Genomic DNA, 25,493 nt, shown 5'->3' on the forward strand with positions numbered 1-25,493 from the left:
GACTTCCACTCTGAAGCAGTCAAGAGACGCCTCCAAACGAGCCGAAAAGTCAAGACACGACCCACTGTCAAAATTTCTGTGTCCATCACTGTAGTTCATCCAAAACAAACCAGAAATGAGACTCAAAGTGTTAAATACCGGAATTATCCTTTAATGCTGAAATTGCTTTAGTGTCTCATATGATGACCCTTACTACAAAAAACCTTCTGTAATACGACAAAAGTTTTTATTTTGTAAAATAAAACTTTGTATAATCAAGATACAATAATACGAATTTGGAGGGTATATGTTTTGAAAATAAAAAATATAATTAGATTTTGAGATTTTATATTAGGCCTATATTATGTTTTATGAGATTCAAAGAAAGAAAGAAAGAAAAAGAAAGAAACTGTGTGAAAGACAGGAGTGCTGCAGGTCTCAAGGGGCAGGATTAGCTGTCTGTATGCCCCAGGCAGGGCTGTTCTGATGGGGATTAGACCTCCAGACCTGCTCCTCGGCTGGATTAACTCTCACTGCCTGACTCTCTTCTTTATGGAACAGGAGAAACTACAGCAGCCTCTATTATCAGCATCGCTCTCACTATCTGTCCCCCCATCTGGCCTTTAACTAATTACTCTATGATACTCTTTGATCAATTTTCATGATTATTTTTTCACTCAAATGTAAACTCATTAACTGTATTTAAATGACAGTATTAGGCCTATTTATATTTTCCCTTTCTACTCGGAGTCTGAACTGGACAATTTTCCAGCGTCTCAGAACAATGATTCTTTACGCATGATATTAAACTCAATCCCTGCCGCCGGAGTTTCTGACAAACGGTATGAAGCGTGTCACATTTGTCCCCGTGTCACCGATCGAGCGTGACTGGATATTATTCAGCTGTGCAGGTGAGTGAGCACAGAAACGGTTTGTACTCTAACAGGTCAGTCCTCCGGTGGCTGTACGCTGTTCCTCTTGAATAAATACAGAGTTTGAAAGGGTCTGCTATCATTTGCAAGCTTGCCAAGGTGCAAAGACACAATCTTTATAGCTGTCTATTTCAATCTCACTCTTATATTTAAAACTGCCAAAACTCAGTGCAGTAAAGGTAACAGAAGCAGTGACCCAAAAGAGTTCACCTACAGAACAATGTGCGAGGGTCTTAATTTTATCTTTTCTGGATGTTTTAAACACACAAACTCTGTTCTGAAACATTTATGAGCATTGCCATCTATATAGGCAGCTGCCTACTAATGCTGTGTGCACACCGCCAGCACCTGGCAATGGCGGAGAGGCGCGATCTTGTTTATTTCAATGGAAGCGACTTCTGGCACCAAAGCAACACTGAGCGTTGATGAGAGAAAGTGGGTGTCTCCAGCTACACAATAAAGTCGAGAAGAGTTTATACAAATGACGAGCGACTACCAATGAGAGTAAAGCAGTGGAGTTCACGTCATCCGTGTTTCGTCATTATAATTGTTTATAGTTGTTACTATGACAAGCACAAGTTGTAAAGCCCAGTCTGTTTTTTACGTGTACACAATCGTACACATATGGTCAAACGCACTGCCTTGCAGTATACTTTATTTTAATTTTACGTCTACACAGCAGGGCTCCAGACTGCCACCAAATGGTGGCATTTTGCCACCAACATTTGAGAGTGTGCCACTGAATTTTACATCCAGTCGCACATGTGCGACCAGTAAATATGACCTTTTTTTGTGATGTGACACTGAATTTGAAAACAGCACATTGTGCTTTCTGCATCTATCATTACAAAATATAAAAATTAAAGTATTACTGGGAATTACTGGCAACTAGCTGCCAGTAACTTACTGTAGATTTTACATTTATGTTATTTACTGGCAACAGTTTGTTTAAAGTTAAATGAACATGAAACATTTTCAGTCTTTATTTTCTACAGTAAGTTACTGGCAACCAGCTGCATAATTACGGCAAAATTTTTACAGTGTATTTATTACTAATACAGTGGAAATTAGTAGAAATTTGAATATTTGGTTAGCATTTTGATTTACAATGTGTGCCCCTTCATTTTCTGGTTGCACCCCTAAAATTTTCAGTTGGGGTCCACTGTGCTCCTAGTGAAAAAAGTTAGTCTGGAGCCCTGCACAGATGTTCAACCAAACGCAAGCATCTCCTGGGCTACATACTGTACTCCTGTAGGCAAAACGTGACTTAGGCATACAATGTGAGCTGAGTTTCACATATCCACTCTTCCGATGACGAAAATCGCATCACTCGCACTGTATGCGGCCCCTCACGTATGCAAAAAATCGAACATACTTTGGTCTTAACTCTTTCGCTCCCATTGACAAGTTATCTCATCTGCCTTCTAATGCTGCGTTATCTTGTCAATTAAGAGAAAACGCTTCCCTGACAATGACGAGTATTTCCAGCTTTCCACAAAAACGCTATTATCTCCCGCAACTTGGAAGTATACTGAAAAAAATGATTCATTGAATCCAATCAACATTCCAAGGCAAGTGGTTGCAATCAATCCATCTAAGCTACATTTAAACAAATGTTTTATATTTGATTTTACATTACTAATCTTTTTTGTTTAAATGTAGCTTAAATAAATTGATTGCAACCACTTAGCTTAAATTCAATGAATCATTTTTTTCAGCGCCCTAGGGCAAGCAGCTGCATGTCCGTGTATATTTGGAGGATTGCTCTGAATCTGATCTTCATCATAGTCCTTCAAAAAAATTAAATTATCTAAGGTTTTTGCTAAAAATTTGCTGTTTTTGAAAAAACCTACACATATTTGAGAGGTGATTAAAAGAGAACTAATGAAGGTAGGATGAAACAGTTTATTTAGTTTGAAAGAAGAGTGTCTGTTCTTTCATTTGATATATTGTATGTTTATATATTTAAAGAAGAACATTTTCTGGAAGGCATTAAAGGATTAGTCAATTTTCTTAAAGGGACACCATGAAACTTTTTGGCCACTAGGGGGTGCTAGACACGTATTTTTCACTTCTAGCGCCCCTAGAGCCCACAAGCGCCGCAGCACTGTCGCAAAGGAAAGGAACTGGCCAACCTTAAAACTAAACTAAAAACTAAACATTTAAAATGCTAAACGATCAACATTTTTAAACAACAGGGAGAAACGCAGTCATGTTACAACTTTCTGATGAGGAACTCGTCGTGTCAGAAGCCATTTCTCAATCTGAAGGTTGCAGCCTCCGGATGTCTTATTTCTAAGCTGTATACGTCATCAAGACTGTCTTATTTCACAATATTAACAATTACAAAGTTGACTATTATACTTAGTTAATCGTAAATTGTTGCAGTATGCTTATGACTTGCGAATGTAATGCTCAGTTTACCTTAATAACCCAGGCTTGATGACGTGTGCAGCCTGCATATTTGACCTCCGGAGGCTGCAGCCTTCCAATTCAGAAACGACCAGAAGTATTTCCTTGCCTTTTTCCAAACAAATATTGTTGCATCGTCTCTCTCTCTCCCTCGCCACCAGGATTTTCCGCAATGGCGCTCGTTATTCCTCTTTTTTGTGTGAAAATCGCTCCAAATCCAAGTAAACCGATGCGTTTAGGTCTGCCGCCTTGTAATACGTCACGCGAGTGACAGCGGAACGCAGCAAATGAGGAAGAGAGAAGAGAGAAACGCTCGGATCTGATTGGTGAATGAATAGGGTTTGGTTTTACACTGTGAGCAAGTTTGAGTGCTATAGCAACATGGATTGTATGTAAATATCATAGACACAGTAAAAGAAAGGTAAATACGTGAACACAGCATCTGAATACAGGGAACTATATGCAATATAATCGCCGTAATTTATAAAGAACATCGCATTTATGTATGAATCAACAGTTTATATAAAAAATTGCCTTAAAGGGGAATCGAACCCGGGTCGCCCGTGTCATAGGTCCGTGACACTAAAGACTGTGCCACAGAGTCACATAATAGAAACTGCTCTCTACACTCCTTAAGTAGCCTCCAGCAAAATACACGTTAAAAACAAATTGTGTGGAGGAAGTGACGTATGCCGTAAAGCAGTCGAATTTTGTAGTTTTTTTGTGCTCTGGTTACTACCAGAAACCCTAAGTTTTAAAGTACGAGTAAAAGTGATACAGACCCCGTCAGGCTATGGTAGACATGTCATTCAACCTATTTAAAGTCGATGTACTATCACAAGGGTCTTGAAAATTTATTATGAAGGTTGAAAAATTACATGGTGTCACTTTAAACAAAATCCAGATAATTTACTCATGTCATTTAAAATGTTGATGGCTTTCTTTGTTGAGTCGAGAAGAAATTATGTTTTTTGAGGAAAAAAAAACAAACGAGGCATACAGGTCTTATCTAGCGAAACGATTGTCATTTTTGGCAAGAAAAATAAAAAATATGTACTTTTATTCCACAACTTCTCTTCTTTCTCCGACTGTGTGACGAGTCAGCGCGACCTTACGTAAAAGGCTTTATGCACAGCTGCACTACTTCCTGAACTTCAGCCAGCTCCTTGTTTCCTGTCTGCCATTATTGGACAAACTGATTAATCCAGGTGTGTCTGACCTCAGTAGTCACAAACAAACTGATTAATCCAGGTGTGCCTGACCTCAGTAGTCACAACTACAATAATCAGACACACCTGGATTAATCAGTTTGTCAAATAATGGCAGACAGGAAACAAGGAGCTGGCTGAAGTTCAGGAAGTAGTGCAGCTGGGACATTTGCGGACCATTTTAAACAATAAACTGACACAAAGACATTAATTTGTATCATTCGACATACAACAACGTCGGAACGGCCCTCTTTCTCCACACTTGTAAACACTGGGGCGTAGTTTCGATCCGTCATCCGTGACCTTTCGATTAAAAGTGCATGTTTTTTATTTTTCTTGCCAAAATGACAGTTGTTTCGCTGGATGGGACTCTTGTGCCTCGTTTGGGATCGTTTGGAGTCCTTTGAAGCAATATTAACTTGCATCAAAACTGTTAAGTGTTGGGGTCCATTAAAATGAGTCCATTTAAAATTATTTAAAAAAAAAATCCTGGAATGTTTTCCTCAAAAAACATAATTTCTTCTCAACTGAACAAAGAAAGACATCAACATTTTGGATGACATGGTGGTGAGTAAATTATCTGGACTTTTTTTTTTTAAGAAAATGGGAAGTAGGGATGGACCGATATAAAATTTCTGTGTTGATACCGATATTCAATTAGTGAAATCTACCGATACCAACAGTTTTGCATTTTACTCCTCATTTTAAATTATGTTGTGAAACTTAAAAGTGCAGAGTGTACAAACTGCAATTCTGTCGTCAAAGTCCCCCAACTTAAAAAAAATTACACAATATGATGAGTTCAGATGCATTTTTTTCACCCCTTCTGATAGTGAGGATATAATCCTCCCTGATCATATGCTGTTATAAAACAATCGTCCGATGACCAAAAGTGGGAACATTTGCTTATATCTGCCAGTACCGATATAAAGTAAATATATTGGTGCATCCCTACTAACAAGCATTAAAAACACAGCGCACCCAAATATAGGGTAAAAGTGAAGAAACAATTAAATTGAACATTTTCTATTGTGTTACTTATTTTTTAGCACATATTAATATTTTTCATTTATAATCAAAAATTCAATAGACTCACTCTAAGATTGCTTTATTCATAGGATACATGCAATAGACATTATCTATCTTACCACCATTTCTGAGATAAGCAAAAACAAACTTCATATTAAGAGCGTCTCAATGATGCCTTAAAATGTCATCTAGGTAAACAACACGCTTAGGTTTTAGTACAGAGCTGATATATTTGTGGCAAAATACTGATGCAAAAATATACACATCACAGGCAATGCCTGCCAGTGTGATGTGGATTTCACAAAAGCTACACAGTTAACTCAGTAAGACGCGTTTAATTGGCTCTGTCTGAGAAGGGAAGCGTGTTTTACACTATTGAATCTGGAAATAGAATAAATACACTTGGCATGCTCATTATTGCTAATCCTAAGAGACCAGCAACTATGTGTGTGTGTTATGTTTGTTGTGTGTGTGTTGTGGGATGCGGACAGTTGGCAAGCGTGCAGAGCTGCAGATCTTTAACAAGCCCGACACACACGTGTACGCTCACACACCCTCACATACAGCACTACAACCCCACACTGAGGGTCAATGACCTGCATATATTAGGCACGCCATCGAATGCAAATGAAACACTTGGGTTGTCCTCTCCCCCTTCTTTGGCGAACGCTGATCTCTGTTCAGTAACTCTAAACACAATGAAGCTCCTAAACTCTTGTTTTCCTGAAGCTGAGTGTAAAGATGAAGTTCAATGTCTGTCAATATCATAGCTCCTACAGGCCCCTGTCTGTTTGTTTGTCTGTCTGTCTGTGTGATATATATTTCATGCATTATCTAGGTAAATATAATGCAAATGGCAACCATACGTGGTGACAGCAATCACATCATTTTTTGATGTGTCTCCCTCTTCAGGGCACTGAACACAATGAACAAAGTTTTTTTTTAATCTTCTCATTTAAACAAACTCACTTTCATAGAGAAAGTTAGATTTAAATACAAAATGGCCAATCTAAAAACAACAAAGCAATAATGGAATTGTAAAAAAAAAAAAAGATGTAAAAGGCTGACATTGCTTTGATTTTGGAAAATTATTCAAGAATTTATGACATACTGTATTTTTTGTTCTCAGTTGTTTAACAAACGAGATGAGATATTTTTACAAAACTGCCTTTTTACATTACATGCATACTCTACTAGTCATTATCAACATACTCATCACAATCATCATCAAACTATGCCTTATTTCTGATAGTTGTCAGTAATACACATTCACCTGTCATTCAGAGGATACACTAGCACGACCCCAAAACAGAATGAGTCAAAACCATAGACTGTAAAGAAAGATGGACGACGCGACGTCGCCTCCCACCATTGTAATGAATTGAAGCCAAAAATGTCCGACCACGGTCGCCGCCATGTTACGTAAAAACGTCAGTTTGGAGCCAAGGCATGCGCAGAAGGAATCGTCCGTGAAGCCAGAGGCGGAGCCGCGGTATCAAACTTCCGCCCAAACGCTCGCGCGGCCAATTCAACCACTCCAATAATAACGACACGCCCCGTTTCTATAGCATCAAATTACAAGCTAAAATGAAACTTATCACAAAAATGACACTTGAACATATATCAGCGTGATAACAACTACTTGAAAGGACCAAAACCATCTTTTGAAAACGTTTATTGGAAGTATAAATATTTTTTTTATTTAGAGCATAGTCCCATTCATTTGAATGGAGAGGGCGGGGTTATGACTTGTACTGCAGCCAGCCACCAGGGGGCGATCAAAGAGCCAGAGGCTTCACTTTTCAAGGCTAATGAGGCACACCCGGTCAAAACCCCTTTAAACAGAATGTTGATCCCAAAATATTGCAAGAGCGCCTTTTGTGTTAATGCAAACACGCCCTTGAATTAATGCCGAGATGGGGACCTGGTAAGATTGACGGGATCAGTCCAACTCTTTGACTGGAGTTTTTAACTTTTCCCTGCCAGCGTTTTCTTTTTATTTAGTTGCCCACCAGCATTTTTTATGATTTTTACAAAATTAATTTTTTAGAATTTTTTCTTCTATAAATATATAAATATACAATATCAAATGAAAGGACAGACCCTCTTCAAAAAAAAAAAAAAATTGAGCAAAAACTGAAATAATTTATTTTTTTAAAGGACTTTTGTTTAGAGATCAGATTTAGAACGATGATTAAAACATACACAGAGTTTTCTATGGCTGTTTCTTAATATGCGTTCTTCAGCGATCTTGGGTCCTTGTGTTCTCGCTCTACATCATCATTAACCGTCAAAGTTCAATTCCAATTCCCAAGAACGCAAGTACAGAAGACGCATGAAAATGTGTTCTTGATATCGAGGAAGTAGGGATGCTCCAATCAATGCCGATATCCACTAAAAATACATGGCCGTTCACTATTCGGAATCAGACAGACGATCTTATTCACAGCTATTTCATGTACTACGGCTTTGATCAGTAAGTCCTTACCGATCTGAAATCGCTGTTAGTGTGAATCATTTATAACATGCATTTGAAAAAGCAACACTCGTCAACCATAATTATTATACATATTCTTTATTATCATGAAAATACGTGAAAAGGTTTAAAGAACAGCAATATAAATATATGAAGAGGTTCGTTGCAAAACGAGATAACCACCGTTTTTTTAATTCCAATTAATTTCAATGCAACTGCAGTTGGTTTGTTTTGATTTAAACCTTCATAACTTAAAAAATACAGCTAAGTAGCACCATAAAACAAAATAATAACATGATAACATAATAATAAACATGTTTTGACAAAAATGTAAAAAAATGGATTTATCTCGTTTTGCAACGAAACTCTTCATATCCTTAAGCCATTTCCTGGAGCTGCGTGTCATCATAGCTGCGTGTGTATTGTTCTTCGTCTACAGTGTATTTTGAGTTTCGACATAAGAGCGCCCCCTGGCTTTTGGATGTAGCGGCATTTCACTGTAATTCATTGAGAAGCATAGCAAGCATTATTGGCCGATCGATAGAAGCATCCCTACGAGGAAGCATCAAGTGCAGACTTGCACGGTAAAATCGCTTTATGCCCCAGAAGTCGGCACAAAAAAATGGTGAACAACAGTAAGAACCCAATTCTCACAAGTACGTTCTGTGTTCTCGCGACCTTCTGAATTCTTTCTTCCAAAGTCGCCTGGCAAGACCGATCTCCACTAGAACGCAAGTCCGTTCTTTGCGTTCTTGGAATTGAGAAACTATATATATCAGTTTCAGCTTCAGGTTTTTTAAGTTGGGTAAGAGCACCACCTAGTGGATATTAGCGGAATTATAGATTACCGTAAAAACTTGACTCAAAAATATGGTATTTTTGAAGACCTACCCATATTTGAAAAGTTATAAAAAGAGAACAAATAAAGATTGGATGAAACTTAGTTTTTTTTTTTTGAAAGCCGAGGGTCTGATTTTTCATTTAATATATTGTATGTTTAAAGAAGAACTTTTGGTTTTTACATTTTTACTTTTGTAAAATTATACAAAATGATGCCGCTGGCTGGCAACTTAAAAAAAAAAACTGGGGGGAAAGAGAGGAACGATACACAATGCACTTTTTTATGATCAGATCAAAAAATTTGCACAAGGGTGGTTTTTCACAGATTCCAGAAAATCAATGGGAGCGTGAAAAAACTGAAATCAAACAATCCTGAGACACATTATCAGTGGATTTATCCGGAATCTCTGTGTGAAAAGGGCTACAAGACTTAAGACTATGGCAAATTTCAATGGACACGGCTGCTGTTTGTTTATCTGTGACTTTTGCATCTTGCAGATGATTTTATTCAAAGCAACTTACCGTTCCTTCAATCTATAAAAAGTCTGTGTGTTCCTCAGAGTTCAAACCCATGACCTTTGCACTGCTAACACAATGCCGTACCATCTGAGGTACAGGCATAATGACACCTGAACTTCTACACAATCACCAAAGACCACAACAACATGCCCAGAACCTTCTGTAAACTATATTTGCTGTTCATCTACATGCAGGCACACTCTCAAACACATGTGTGGGCTCTCTGAGTTTTGGCAGCGTGTTACTCTTGCAGCACCGTGGACTGAATGTGCTGTCAGGTCTCGTCTTTAGGCAGTGCGTGTGTGTACTCTCTGACAGAAAGACTAAACAGGAGTTTAATTCTGTTAACAGGCAGTTCACTACAAACTCTGTGGGGCCCGGGGCTCCGGTCCACCAGGCGATAGAAGCCCGTGGAGGAGCAATAGCTGCTGGGAGCCAAATAAAAAATCAATGAAGAGGTTCGTAGCTAAGGGTGGAGTTTAACGCCGATTTCTGCTCTTTTCTCCACAGACCTGAGGTGGGGAAACCGCCATTGATTTTCCCTCTCTCTTCATTTTACCCCGGTTCTCTTTCAATAAATATCTGCTTGCACGTGTAACAAGGGTGAATCGTGTCGATCTACACTTCAGAGACGACAACTTAGTTGCAGGACATCAGGGCTCATGTGACAGCTGGTAAACAGCGTTGGGAAATAGAAATCCGTACCTCACAGCGTATAGCTGAGATGATCTCTCGTTCTCTCTGCTCAACCCAGATCTCGAGCTATTCTCTGTGCATTCGCTGACAATAGACATGTTCCCATGTTTTATTCAGCTGCTTTTAGATCAATAATGCACTGTGAAGAGAAGTCCTAGAGAAAGAGAGAGAAAGAGAGAGAGAGATACATATAACACTAAGAACATAACTGAAAACAAACTCAAAGACTTAACTGAACACAAATGAAGTAAAAAAAAAACTTTCTACTCAATCAGGCTCATTTAGTCTCAGTTATGTCTCCCTCTTCAGGGCACTGAATGAACAGAGGTTCTCAGAGTCCTCTCATTTAAGCAGACTCACTTTCATAAGTTAAACACGATGGCCAATTAACAAACAACAAAGCAACAATCGAATATTGATGTAAATTGCAGATTAAATAACGGTAAATCCCATTAAAAATATATGTTTATTGTATTTCCACCTTTAAACTGACGTAAAATGGTGATATTGTTCTGATTTCGCTTAATGAATGTATCGACAGACGCCACTGCATTAGTCGCGTGACATCACGTCAAATGTTTTACAAATGTTTCAGGAACGAGATTTACAGATGTAACGCAATTTGATGACATTACATTAAACACGTAAACATTTGTAGACTTGCTCACCTACAGTACACCGGCTTCTCTCTTTATTGTGTGTGAATCACTGTGATGTTCGATTCATGATCGAATGATTCGTTTAGATGAACCGGTTCATTAAAGCAAAGTTCCCGTTCGCCCTGGTCATTTGCGCATGCGCACCATTTTACATCTTTTCTGAGGCGATTTATACAACAATACGATTCGTTGAAATTATTTATACAAACTATCGTAGTTATACAAATGTCATATGCAGTTTTTAAGATAAATTAGTATTTAACTAATGGACTTTGTGTTTGTGAAAATATTTGAAATGCATATACATTTAATTTATAGATATACATCTATGGTTACATTTGATGTCTGGAATATTTATTACACAACTGTTTTAAAGTTGTAAATTTAAATAGCCTACATTACACGAGTTCTACATGTTTTGATTTTATATTTAATTTTTATAAAAATGTATGTTGTCAGCTGCACCTGTTTATTGTTTTCATTACATTATCACACACACTCATTAGAAAGCTACTAAATAAATGCATATGAAATATCTGACTTTGGAGTTGTGCCATTGACCAAGCACAGTAAAGTATTTCAGTAAGCTGTAATGAAGTGACTTATTTACAATTCTAAACAGTAATCTCTATATGTGCACCGAAGCTAATGAGAGACATTTAATTCTATATGAAAGACAGCTAAAGCAGCTCTTATCCTCTGACACAGGCCCCAAATGTCACACATAAGAGTGACAAATCTTCCATCTGTCAGTGTGGGCCAGAGGTCCCCGATCCAGCCAACAGCAGGGGCCCGAAGGCTGAAGAAACAGCAATCCAGACAGAAAGCCTCATACAGTATACACATTCAAAGTATCTTGATCTTGTTTATAAATTGAACCGGACACTAATAAATGTTTAAACTTGATATCAAGACATCAGACCAATGAATAAACTGGAAATTCAGTAAATAGGCTACTCTTATGCACATCCCTAGAGACACTGGAAAAAAAACGTCAGATCACGGGTGGTCAGACAAAAGTTAATACCAGGTGTGAAAGGGGTTTAAGAAGAAACATGAAGGTTATGAGCATGTGTGTGTGTACAGACAAATCAATGAAACTAAGCCAACAACCTGAAAGCACTTTCACAGAAACATTTGGATTCGGCTATGCATTGTGCTATCCCCATGCATGCAGAAATAAATCTTACGATGAGTAAAAATCAGCAGCAAAATTCCTGTTTTAATTATTGTGTGTGTTTGTGTGTTCACATGCTTATTTTTATTTGCAGATTCGAGGTTTGGCAGTGTCAGTCTTGGGAGCTGGCCCACCTTACTGCACACACACACACACACGCACGCGCGCACACAAACGCACAGAGTGATGCTTCTTTGACACACACAGATATTTGTAATGAGCTATAGTCACCACAAAAGGTCAGAGGTGAAAGCTATTATACCGCATCTCCCCATTAAAACACGGCCACGTGGCCCGGTCTGCCACCCTCACCCCTGCTCTCTACCACCACAATTAAGAGCAAAAATCACTGACCTGAAACACAGCAATTAATAATAAAGTACAGTTAGTTTGATAGTTGAAGCGCAACACACAATAAAGACACATACTTATACAAAACTGATGCACATGCACAAGCAGTCCTTGCTATATTGCACTGATTTGACCTAAAAACAACCATCTAACATCCAGGCACCATTAACATATACTTTAACCATAACAGAATTAATGTTTAGTTTGTATCACATGATATAGTTTATGCTATAATTATGTCCCTTTATATCTCAATAGTAGAGCATTGCATTAGGGCTTCAGATAAAGCATTTACCAAATGCACCTTATTTTCTGACAAAACATGCATTTTGTGTACAGCAGCTTTGAAACAATATGCATTGTGAAAGTGCTATATATGAATACATTTGAAGGATCTTAGGACATGCTCACCTGTGTCCAATTTTCATGCAAATGAGTGTCTTGTCAATGACAATGTATATGCACAGTTAATTTAAGACAGCAAAATCCCTCTGGTTCATTTCTTACAGCGATGCCTGTGACACTCCATCATGGAGCCGTGTGTACAGCGACACACGATTAACTCCAATAAATCTGACAACATATCGCTCCTGGAAGTCTCGGTCAGAGAATTGGTCTAATTGTACGTACTGTATTACAGTAAAATATAACAAACACGTTTGGTTATGGCTGACCTGTTTCTAATGTAGATGGGCAAGGAGTTAATGATGATCAGTCTTTGTGAAAGAAGAGGATATTGAGACTCCTCATTACCACGGAATGTGACACACATCCTAACCAGGCATGTTGATGAATATCAGGATACGTTTTCATAAAGGCCAGGATGCCTCTGAGTAATTTTGTCATGCGGCAGGGCTGCGTGGAGCTCATATTAATACAATAGCAATAAAGCTTTTCGTTGAGGGATTTTTTCAGCGCCAATAGGGCCGAGTGATGATGACAAACGATTGGAGATTTAATCAAACGCACTGTTGGCTGAATGAACATGGAGGAAGATAAATGCACTTTACACAAGGGTAAAGTCACTATTAACAGCACTCTCATTATTTGTGTACGGCTCTATGATTGGAGCAGACCGCCCTCTGTTGGTGACATCACACTTTGTGCTTTTCAGGGTTTCAATGGTGTGGTTTGATTTTCTTGTGTTGATCACATCACAACTAAGGGAAATAAGCGAGATGTTCAAATGTTGAAATTTCATTTATTATATAGCTGTTTATATATATATTATATATATACCATTGACTTCCATAGTATTTTTGTCCTACTATAAAAGTTAATGGTGCTTCTGCTTCATGCTTGATTATAAATATCTTGATTATAATTTTCAGTTTTGGGTCAATTATTCCATTAAATCGTGGGATTGCTAAGGCGTGAACAGTTGCTAAGGTTGTATTAGCAGCGCAAAGGTCGTGGCTTCGATCACATGGCACTTGCATAGTGATAAAATGTATACCTTGTAATGCTTTGGATAAAAGCGTCTGCCAAATTCATAAATGTAAATGTTAGGTCATTGCATTAAGTCATCATCATCACTACACTCTAAAAAATGTTGCTTTATTTTCAGCCCAGCGTTGGGTCAAAAGGGGACGAACCAAACTCACTGGGTTGTATTTAAAGGGACACTCCACTTTTTTTGAAAATATATTCACTTTCCAGTTTCCTCAGAGTTAAACATTGGATTTTTACCGTTTTGGAATCCATTCAGCTGATCTCCGGGTCTGGTGGTACCACTTTTAGCATAGCTTAGCATAATCCTTTGAATCTGATTAGACCATTAGCATCGTGCTAAAAAAAATAACCAAAGAGTTTTGATATGTTTCCTATTTAAAATTTGAATCTTTTGTGAGTCAAGATATAGCTAGGAACTATACTCTTATTCTGGCATAATAATCAAGGACTTTGCTGCCGTAACATGGCTGCAGCAGGCGCAATGATATTACCCAGTGCCTGAAAATAGCCCCCATGCTTAGTTTCAATAGCAGGGGACTATTTTTAGGGATTGCACCTCCTGCAGCCATGTTACAGCAGCAAAGTCCTTGATTATTACTCCAGAATGAGAGTATAGTTCCTACCCATATCTGCCTAGAAAATCGCAACTTTTAATTTTCCGTCGGTCTTAGTACACGATGTAACTACAAAAGAGTTAAGTTTTCGTAAGAGTCAAGTTTTAAATATCGAAACTCTTTGGTTATTTTTTTAGCGAGATGCTAATGGACTAAACAGATTCAATGGATTACGCTAAGCTATGCTAAAAGTGGTACTGCCAGACCCGGAGATCAGCTGAATGGATTCCAAAACTGTATTCAAATGTCTAACTCAGGGGAGCTGGAAAATTAGCATATTTTCAAAAAAAGTGGATTGTCCCTTTAACTCATTCAACTAACACAAAATGCTGGGTTGTTTTAACCCATTGTTGTGTCAAATATAAAAATGTTCTGGGTTAATGTAACCCAATGGCTTTTTAACCAAACCCTGGGCTGTAAATAACCCAGCATTTTTTAGCGAGTATGATGACGTTTTGGTTAAATCATGTGGGTCACATTTTAATGTCTTCCCTGAGTATAGCACAAATAGTATAGGCGGTTTCAGCAGTAACAACATAAACCCCGCTAAGAATAAATAACAACAAAGTCCTTTTTAAAGTAGTTTATTTATATATATCAAGCAAAATAAACAACACGTGAATTACCTAGTAAACCAAAACATTAGAGTTCTGTTTAGTCAGACCATTAAACAAACAGAAACCGGAAGTAAAGTTCCGGTCTGATAAAACCGTCTATACGTGTAAAAGTATCAAACGTACAGGTAACAGGGTATTAAAATTATGACTAATAAAATTATAGCCACTTTTATTTTTTAAATAAATATTTTTAACTTTCTCGTTAACTTTTAGGAACACGTAATGTTGTGGCGCATAATCTATAGCTGTATATACCTACAGTATGTGTGTGTGTAATTGTAACAAGAGAAATATATGTGTGTAGATTTTTATCCGTGTGTGTCTACTGTATATGTCAGAGAGTTCACTCACACAAAGGATCGATGGCTAGAGGAGATCTGGAGCCAATTATTTTCAGCTTAATGGTCCCTCAGGTATCAGCAAGAGGAACAACAAAACGACTGCAGGGGAGAGCGAGTCCTGACAACCCGCGCTCAGTCACCGGCGTAACGCGCTGCTCCGCCATCAGTCCCAGGAGCCTCGGAGGGGAGGCGGGCGACCTGATTGGCTGGCTGGCCTGAGGGGGAAACTGCCATATGAGAGATGATGCTTGGCAGAGTTGAGAGGTTTTCGAGATTTTTTAGAGTTTCTGTGAAATTGTGGTCACCGTATGGAGGAGTGTATCGAACAGTTATGTGAGAAATGTTACTGATTTTACTGCAGTGTTGTGTGGTAAAGTGGACTTCAATTATGCAGTAATAATATATGCACTTTGGTATTTAATACTTACGTGTCATACTTCATTTCCAACACTTTTTCTAAGAGCATTGCATACTACTGGGAATGATGTTAATGTGATGTGAAAAATCAAGGTAAATATTGTGAATATGTTTTATAATGTGCCATTTCCAATTGCAAAAGTGTGAAATAATTTTTTATATTGCATTTTTCATTTAGATACCGTTTATAAGGATGCACCTTAAGGACGATCTTGCGTGAGGTGAAATGAATTTATAAGTGTGGTTTATAAGCGTCGAAGAATTGTCATGTAGTTACACAAATAAAACATGTAGTATTTGTCAATCAAACACAATGATGCATTCACATCGTGTGTTATAACTATATTTAAATAAGCACAGTCAGTAACAGAAGTATTATTGTTGTGCTGTTGTTGAAGAAACATCTTAACAGCTCTTGTACATACAGTGAAAGTTTCAACACTGTGTGCTCTGTTGTGGGTGGTTTAGCTCAGTAAAATATAAATGTGGAGGATGGTGTTGGAGATGATGTGAGATCTTTGTGCGTTTTAGTTTGCAGTCAGCAGCAAAGCCACCGTTCTCCGTCTTGCATTCTCTCAAGAGGCAATTCAACAATACAGCGTGGCACAGCAGATTGTAAGAGCACAAAACTTACAGCACAATATCCATTCATGTTAAGAAACCCTGAAGGTTTCATTCCTCTGGGAACGGGCAGAGGATGGGTGAGAGCACAGACAGAAAGAGAGGAGAGGAGGGTGGTGTCATCCTCCAGCAGCGGGACCCGTGGCTCTTTAAAAGATTCCCTGAAGGCGTCTGATATGCATTGAACTCTGGGATGCCTCTGGCTACACATTCTTAACAGTTTAGACATCATAAAGCATTTAGGTACACTTAACACCCACAGGTACGTAACTAAACAGTCAGGGCTTCACTTAAAGATGGATGAAATGTTCAAGGCCTGTCACTTTCCTCTGATATGACAGTTTATTTAAGAGGGAAAGACGGATGTAAGGATCTAAACAGAAATACAGAAATTGATGCCATCAAACCCTTACATCACAGGAGACTTCATTTTGGGGCGGCTTACCGGATAGGGCTTATCCAGTGCTATCAGGTAGATATGTTACTAATTGGCTAATTCATATTAATTAGAGTTGGCTAATCCGTATTAATTCATTCAAGGCACAAGATTTGCCTTGACTCCGGTAACAGTGGGGTTAGGGGTTTGTTTCGTTGTTGTTGTTTTTTTCATGAGAATTAGCCAACTCGTACAATATGTACGATTTCTCATGAGATCAGGCTGGCTCATTAAGATGAAATAATATATATAACTCACAGTGGACTATACGTCGCGTTTATTTAGAAGATTGTTTTATAAAATACAAGCTGAAGAACAGACATTTAATCTGGAAAGGCAAGTTATTCAACTAAACAATAGCAGACAGAAAGCAGGCTGAATAGATGTCTGTACGTTAAAGTAATATTATCAGTTATTTAAACGATAAACCATAGCATACAGAACTTACATGGAAGGTTGAATAGGCTAAATTAACCGAAAAAGCCAACTAGGGAGAAGTTTGCAGACTCGTCATTCCACATCACTGAATCCATTGAACTACATAAATACAGAAGCAGCATATGGCGGACTCTTGCGGCTGTAGACGGTGATGTTGTCTCTTGCCTCATAAATGTCAAAATTAATTCATACTGACTTACAAGGCGCACCTGACTATAAGACACAGCACCAGCCAAGTTATGGAAAAAAACGTGGCTTATATTCCAAAAAATACGGTACATAACAGGTCGTAAACTGTTGAAGTCCACTATATGTAGAAAAATCCTGGAATGTTTTCCTCAAAAATGTATTTCTTTTCGACTGAACAAAAAAAGACATAAACATCTTGGATGACATGGGGGTGAGTTAATTATCAGAATTTTTTATGAAAGTGGGGTATTCCAGAGAGGTAAACGTGATAAACAAGTCTTCAATCAGTAGATTATAAAATGATGTGAAACAGATGAAATTTATAAACGCACATACAGTAGCTTAAAGTGACACTTTGTAGTTTTTCAACCTTCATAATATATTTTCAAGACCCTTGTGGTACATCGACTTAAAATAGGTTGAATGACATGTCTACCGTAGCCTGACGTGGTCTATATCGCTTTTACTTGTGCTTGTAAACTTGGGGTTTTGGGTAGTAACCCAGGTAGGGTTGCACCAGTCGTTCGTAAGTTCTTACTGAAACTGGGACGTAAAGTCCAAACTAGAGGCTTAGTAACTACTAGCTAGTTTATAACTAACTCTTTACTTTATTCGGTTGCACCATTTGTTCTTAAGGCAGAACGTAGCTAGTAAGTCATAAGCTCTCCGTAAAGTAATGCGTTGTCGCATAGAATGACGTCTATTTTTCTTAACCCAATCACAAGCCTTATAATGGGTAAACAGGAAATAGACTGAACAGTATGTAATTTCAAACTCATTCTTGACTCGCCTAAACTGAAAGTTAAAAAAGAAGTTTAACCAAACGTTATCGCCCTCAAAACACTTTTAAAGGCGGAGTCCATGATGTTTGAAAGCCAATGTTTATATTTGAAATCACCTAAACAAACACGCCCCTACACCAATAGAATCTGGACCTTCTGTTGATAGACCCGCCCCACACATACGCAAATTGGCATTTGATTTGATTTGATTGGCTATAAGTGTGTTTTGGTAGTCGGCCCGTCTCCTTTTCCAACGCGTTTTTCAAACATCGTGGACTCCGCCTTTAATTGAAAATATCTATCCCACACATGGAGGAGAAAATAAACAGGAAGAAATTTTTCATCTTATTTTAATTGATGGATACACAGAAAATTAAACAGTTCTTGAAAACTCGTTGACGAACTTGCGGCTCTTCATAATTTATAGGAGCTCATCGATGTAATATAATCTGGCTAACATCTTATTCCAATCATTCTTCACGGACAGAGGCTTCCATAAATATTTAGTTACAACGTATGTTACGTTTAAACTAAGTTTAATGGTGCAACGCAAAAACATTTAGTAGTGCGTAAGTCGTAACTTAGTGCCCATTTACGTCGTAACTAAGCTACGTTGTAACTTACGCACAGCTGGTGCAACCGGCCCCCGAGCACAAAAAGAACTACAAAATTCGACTGCTTTACGGCATACGTCACTTCCTCCACTTCCTCAAATTCAGACGTGAGAGCGCAACTATTTATTTTCCTGATGTTTTTGTCATGGCTGAAGCAGCAACTAAGAAAAAGAAACCTAAGGTTTTGTCGGAGGAGACCAGAAAGAGAAAAACGGGAGATTGACAGAATAAAAAGAAGGACGAGTATCAATATTGGGCCAGCGTTTGCTTGTTGGCATGAACTAAAGGAGGAGGAGAGGTTATATAAGTCCTGTCTGGTGCCCGAAAACTATTTATTTCTTTTTTGAACGTGAATTTTGCTGGAGGCTACTTGAGGAGTGTAAAGTGACTTCTATCACGTGACCGCGTGGCGTCGTAGTAGTGTCAGGGACTTACGACATGGGCGACCCGGGTTCGATTTCTCTTTAAGGTAATTTTTTTATATAAACTTTAACCAAGCGACCACCGTTACAACTGGCTTGAAAAAGGTGAGCTACACTATCTTTTGGGTTTAAAAAAAAATAAAACCCATGAAATTATATTCATATGACATGCTAAAAGGCACACTTTGAGACCTAAAGAGTTGTCTTCTTTTCCTTTGCGACAATGCTGCGGCGCTTGTGGCCTCTAGGAGCGCTAGACGTGAAAAATACATGTCTAGCTCCCCCTAGTGGCCAAAACGTTCCGCGGTGTGCCTTTAATAATGATGTGACATTTAATGGTGTGATATTTGTTTGATTGGGCTAGTTTTGAGTAGCAATCAGACAATGTTTAACAGAAAAGTTCACCCAAAAAGGACAATCTACTCTAAGGGGCCAATCACACCAAACATATTTTAAACTGTAAAATTCTGTCATCACAATGAAAGGCCCACCTCTCCCCTCATTCGATTGAACAATGAAAAACTTGGGCACTTTTCCACTCAGAGCACTCCTGTAAAAACGCGGGAGGCAGCCAAAATAACCAACGCTCACTGCCCATAGAAAATCATTCAAAAAAGGCACCTGCTACGGCCATAAACACGTTCTGTGTTATCAGCCACTTAGTCTTTATTTACTCATAATCATTCAAAACTCCCAACTATTCTCCTTGTATAATGCTTTAAATGATCTTTAAACAGCTCTTTTATAATAATTTAGTGGCACAGTGGATTTGCTCTAGTCCAAAAAACGAATGGATGGATTTCACTTTTTTATCCTTTGGAGCTTTACAGCCATGGTCACTATGAATTTTTTTTCATGAATATTTTCATTTCAAAATGAACAATGCTTTTCATATAGACATGTCTACTGTACATCATGCAGTTTCTGTGCACGATTCATCAACACACATGGTGTACGTGTGTTTACTGGGAACTTTGCTCCTGTTTCTGGTAGATATGACGTTTTAACATTTGCTCTGAAAAACCTCGAACATGCCTCTGATACCCCTCTAAAGCTCAATCACTCACTTTTTCCCACAGTGTCCTGGTCGAGGCTGCCCGAGAGCCCATATACAATCGTCCAGAAACAATGATGGATGAAATGAGAGCGATAATCTGGCAGAAAGGAGCAGCACGGTCACCCACCGGTCAGAGAGCAATGACCACACCTCCCACCGGCTTTATAGATATCTGCACACCCGTCTACTTTATGCACGCTCGTGTTTTCTCACAAAGAGCTTCCTCAGCAGCGGGTTTTAAAGTTTCCAGGAGAAATATGAACATTGTTTTCCTGTTATAAATGTGTCTGTGTGTGCGTGTCGGTCAGAGAGCGATGACCAAAGCCTCCTGCGCTCTCACAGTGGGGTTCATTACGGCGAGTGACAGGGCCTCCTCTAAAACGCCGTCTGAGGAATACACACTCTGCGTGGGACAAAATAAACACCCGGCTTCGAGTGGGGGCACCATAAATTATTTATATCACCGGCTGAACAGCAGAGACGCTCTTAATATCTGTACCTGCTCGTCTGGACGCATAAAAGATGATTTATGTCTTATGGCCACATTAAATTTCACTGCAATTGGGCCTTGTGCATTCTGGGGTCTGGGGAGACACAAAATGGTGGTTATAAACTGCCGCAGTTGTTCGGTGGAAACACAGGAAGAAACGGAGCGCGGCCCGACGGAGCGTCTCTTCGGGCTTTGTTTATTTCTTTACGACAAGACTCCCTCAAACTGTTTCTGTCAGTCATTTCTGTAGATGATATCACTTTTAATGCATGATCTTTTTTTTAGACTGATCTCACGGAAAGTTGTGTTATAGTTACGAAAAATTTTATTCATTTATTTGTGTCTATTGCACGAAATTCAGCTTTTTTCGTGCCTTGGGCATGAATTTCTTTGTCATGTCACTCGCACAAATTTCTATAAATAGTTTTTGTGTCCGTTGCATGACTTTCTTTTTTTTCATTTTATTTATTGTTTTCTCATAGTTTTTTCCTATTTTCTTACCATTGTTGCTTAGGGTTAGAATCACTTTCTGTTACATTTTTAGACATCCTAACCCAAAGTTTTAAAAGTGGAAGAAAAACATGTAAAAAAAAACAATAAATAAAAGTACATTCTAACCCAAATCCCAAATATAAATCCAAGCGAAAATGATTTAAAGGTGCAGTGTGTAATTTTTAGAAGGACCTCTTGACAGAAATGCAAAATAATATACAAAACTATATGGTCAGGGGTGTATAAGACCTTTTTATAATGAACCATTATATTTTTATTACCTTTGAATGAGATGTTATCTACATACACAGAGGGTTCCTTTACTTGGAAGTCGCCATTTTGTGCGCCATGTTTCTACAGAAGCCCTTAAAGGAATAGTCTACTCATTTTCAATATTAAAATATGTTATTACCTTAACTAAGAACTGTTGAATCATCCCTCTATCATCTGTGTGCGTGCACGTAAGCGCTGGAGCGCGCTGCAACGCTTCGATAGCATTTAGCTTAGCCCCATTCATTCAATGGTACCATTTAGAGATAAAGTTAGAAGTGACCAAACACATCAACGTTTTTCCTATTTAAGACGAGTAGTTATACGAGCAAGTTTGGTGGTACAAAATAAAACGTAGCGCTTTTCTAAGCAGATTTAAAAGAGGAACTATATTTTATGGCGTAATAGCACTTTTGGGGTACTTCGACTCGGCGCAGTAACACCCTCCCTCTCCCATTATGAGAGTAAGAAGGGGAGCGGACTTTTCAGGCGAGTCGAAGTACTCCCAAAAGTGCTATTACGCCATAAAATATAGTTCCTCTTTATTAAAGAGATAGTTCACCCCAAAAATCGTTTAAAATCTGATGAACACAAAGGAATATATTTTTAGGGAATGTTTGTACCCAAACCGATCATGAGCCCCATTCACTTCCATAGGATTTTTATCCTATGTCATTCAATCAGGCCTTTGATCCGTTTTGTTACAAACATTCCTCAATATATCTTCCTTCGTGTTCATCAGAAGTTGTATAACCAATTTATACAAGTTTGTAACAACATGATAGTGAGTAAATGATGAGAGAACTTTTTTTAATTTTTGGGTGAACTATCCCTTTAACCTTGGCTGTTTGAGATGTTTTAGTGCCTGAATTCATTGAGGAATTTTAAAATAGTATGAAAATAATGAGACACAATAAGCGCCTGAAATGTTTTACTGAAAATTCTACCCTTGAATGTCTGTTAAATTGGAGATGTGTACATTTTAAATTGCAGGTATTCATAAAAAGGGAGGAAGTGATATACTATAGACTTCTGTAAGCATAAATGGGTAAATATGAATATAATTCAAATCCATGCACGCTGTGCTTTAAAAAAAAAATACATTTCAGTTTATATCATCATTCTTACCTGTGGGAAAAAATGAAAAGTGAACTCAAACACTACTTTTAAAATTCCTAGCAAACATCTAAACCCATAAAAAGCTTGTTAATCGACTGAAATTCTTCTAATTTCCTTCCCATGCTGACATTTATGCTCATTACTCATTTTTAATGGAATATAATGGTCGCGGTTGGTGGCGAAAGCACCCCATTCTCTCTCTCACTCCGACACAAACAAAACTCGGAGAATAAAGAGGCTTTCCACGGAGATCAATGCTGGTGGAGGAGAGGAGAGACAGGTCTATTTCTTTTCTGGCCCTCTCTCTCGATCTCTTTCTTCTCGTCCTGTTTAAGAGAGCTCCCCAGCCGCCCCCGGTGACAAATGGGGGTGTTTGAGAAGTGGCCGTTTGGTGCCTGGCATCAGCGCGTACGCAGAAGAGCCTTCGAGTCTTCAGGGTGGGGTAGACAGGCCCTCGACTGCAGCCAGCAGAGAGGGGGGTCCTCAAGGGGCCTGCGGGCGAAACGGACCCCCATAAATCAGTCTGTTTGAGCTGGGCTCGCCATCCATCTCGCTTCTGACGTCCCAAAGGAGAGAAAGAGAGAGAGAAAGAGAGGGAGGCTGAAGAGGAACAGGAATGTGTTAGAGAGAGCAACCTAAATTCTACACTTGCACTTGTGTGTGTATAAGAGACATGAATGCGGGGAAAAAAAACTACAGAAATAGGGGAACGTGCTTCATTTAAGCAGGTTTGTTGTGGTGACAGAAGAAGAAACTAGGTAAAAGCTAAATTTTATTCCTTTGGGGGTCCAAGGTGGTATTTCCGGGGTACCTCCAAATATCAAGTTTTTGGGAAAAATGAAACAAAAATGCACTAATAGGCTAACAATAAAAAAATGAAGTCAATTAAAATAAACAAATAAACTATATACAGTAAATCTTATTTAATTTTTTTAATTTACGTGTTTAAACACAGCTGAAAAGGCAGGTGGACACCAACTGTGGGCGTTTGCCAGCGGTTTTTCGGCTAAGCGCTTTAATTGCTATGATACTTCTGCTTTGTTTATGCTACACAGTCTCACAAAATTACGTACCTATAGACAGTATTTTCGTTATACTGTCACGTATTGGTATCATTGTCACGTATTGGTCCCTTAACTGCTTTTTCGTATTTTTAAACCATCGTTGCTTCGGTTTAGGGTTAGATTTGGTGTTTGCGTTAGGATGTCACTTTAAGTATTGCTTTATAAAAAAAATTCGGATTTATTTTTTATATTTTCTGATTTTTAAACCGTTGTTGCCTGGTGTTAGGGTTAGAGTTGGGTTTGGGTAAGGATGTCATTTTATGTAAATCTAATCCTAAACCGAAGCAACAATGGTAAGAAAATCTGACAAAACCGTTGAGTGACCAATATGTGACAATGACACGCAAACAGAAACGCGCGAAACCATCACGGAAAAACGCGGAAATTCATGACAGTATTACAAAAAAAGATGAGACTGGGCTGGTTTATCAGTTGTTAAGGGGGAACCTATTTAATTGCTAAAAAGCAACGTTATTTTGTGTATTTGGTATAATACAACGTGTTCGCGTCGTTTACGCAAAAAAAACCCCATTCTTTTCCACATACCGTAAATTTTTGTAGCTCCAGATTTTTCTCTCTTCCTGAAACGCACTGATTCATGTACTAAACTCATTGATTTAAAAAGCTCTGTGTCCCTGATTGGCCAGCTAATCTGTACTTTGTGATTGGCCTGAATACCTCTGACGTCAGCCGGAAATGTGACGCTCTTTACCATGTTTGAAAGATTCAGTAGGAGTTAACTTACAGGGTGAGTCCGAAGCGGGAGGAATTATGATAATGTCGGTCTTTACTACATCACCAATCCCAGGAAGTAAACTGTTGCCAACAATCCAATCCAATCCAATTCATCGGTTACTTTGGGGTATGTACCTTTTGCATATCGTTAACATGTTTTAATACACAACAAAGTAAATGTAAAACCGTGAATCGGATTATTGGTGCTCTTTAAACAAATATGTTTCAACTCTCGGCACTCAGCGCTGAGCTCAGAAAAACCACTGCGCTCAGTGCGGATAAAACCTGCCAGCTGCTGCCGTTTTTGAAAAGCACGGTGCTTCCATTGGAAACATTTATTTCGTAAACGCCTTGGTGTGCACGCCCCCTTATGTGTATTCCAAAAATTCTTTTAATAACTTTGAACGTAACCATCAAGTATCTAAATTAGTACTGGGGTCCTTCTTCCTCCTCTCTATCCACTAAGGGGTCCTTGACCAGATAAAGGTTGAAGACCTCCGGTTAACTTTAGATCGCATGAGCCAAATATAAAGCTGGGGTGAAACAGCTGATTGTCACACTCTTGTGACTGTACAGACTCAGCAATAATAAAGTGACATGTCCACCGACACCCACGTATACAGTACTGTGCAAAAGTCTAAGGCCACCATGCCAGAATTAGATTTGTCGTTTTTGCACTGCTACACTCTAAGAAAGAATGTGTTAATTTTAACAAACTGTTTTGTGTTAAACTATTTAACACATTATGTGTTGTTTTAACACATTGTGTGTCATTTCGTGTAGAATGTGAGCTTAAATAAATGAAATGGACAACACAAGATGTGTTAAAACAACACAAAGTGTGTTATTCCAAAAATAACACAGAGATGTGTTAAGTTAAGGACAACACACTAGATGTGTTGTCCTTAACTAGACACAAGATGTGTTAATTTAACACATTCATTTTAAGAGTGTATAGTGATCATATTTGTTTCTTAGTCTCTTATAGAATACATCCAGAAAATACAGGAAATGTGTATATAGTATTAAAAACTGTTTAAAAATT

General features: G+C 38.4%; 2 long non-coding RNA genes across 2 annotated transcripts in view; both read right to left on the bottom strand.

Moving 5' to 3' along the window:
- LOC129414515 (uncharacterized) overlaps positions 1–10,870 on the bottom strand; it is a 39,470-nt gene extending 28,600 nt beyond the window's left edge. The window contains exons 1-2 of the long non-coding RNA XR_008634414.2: positions 10,760–10,870; positions 10,101–10,245 (exon numbers count right to left, since the gene is read on the bottom strand). This is a non-coding gene — a long non-coding RNA (uncharacterized lncRNA). The remainder of the gene's footprint in view (positions 1–10,100; positions 10,246–10,759) is intronic.
- An 11,583-nt stretch (positions 10,871–22,453) lies between these two features.
- Positions 22,454–25,493, bottom strand: part of LOC141363855 (uncharacterized) — a 41,909-nt gene continuing 38,869 nt past the window's right edge. Inside the window, exon 3 of the long non-coding RNA XR_012369445.1 lies at positions 22,454–23,249. This is a non-coding gene — a long non-coding RNA (uncharacterized lncRNA). The remainder of the gene's footprint in view (positions 23,250–25,493) is intronic.

The sequence above is a fragment of the Misgurnus anguillicaudatus genome, chromosome 5 (assembly GCF_027580225.2).
Source record: "Misgurnus anguillicaudatus chromosome 5, ASM2758022v2, whole genome shotgun sequence".
NCBI classification, from domain to species: domain Eukaryota; kingdom Metazoa; phylum Chordata; class Actinopteri; order Cypriniformes; family Cobitidae; genus Misgurnus; species Misgurnus anguillicaudatus.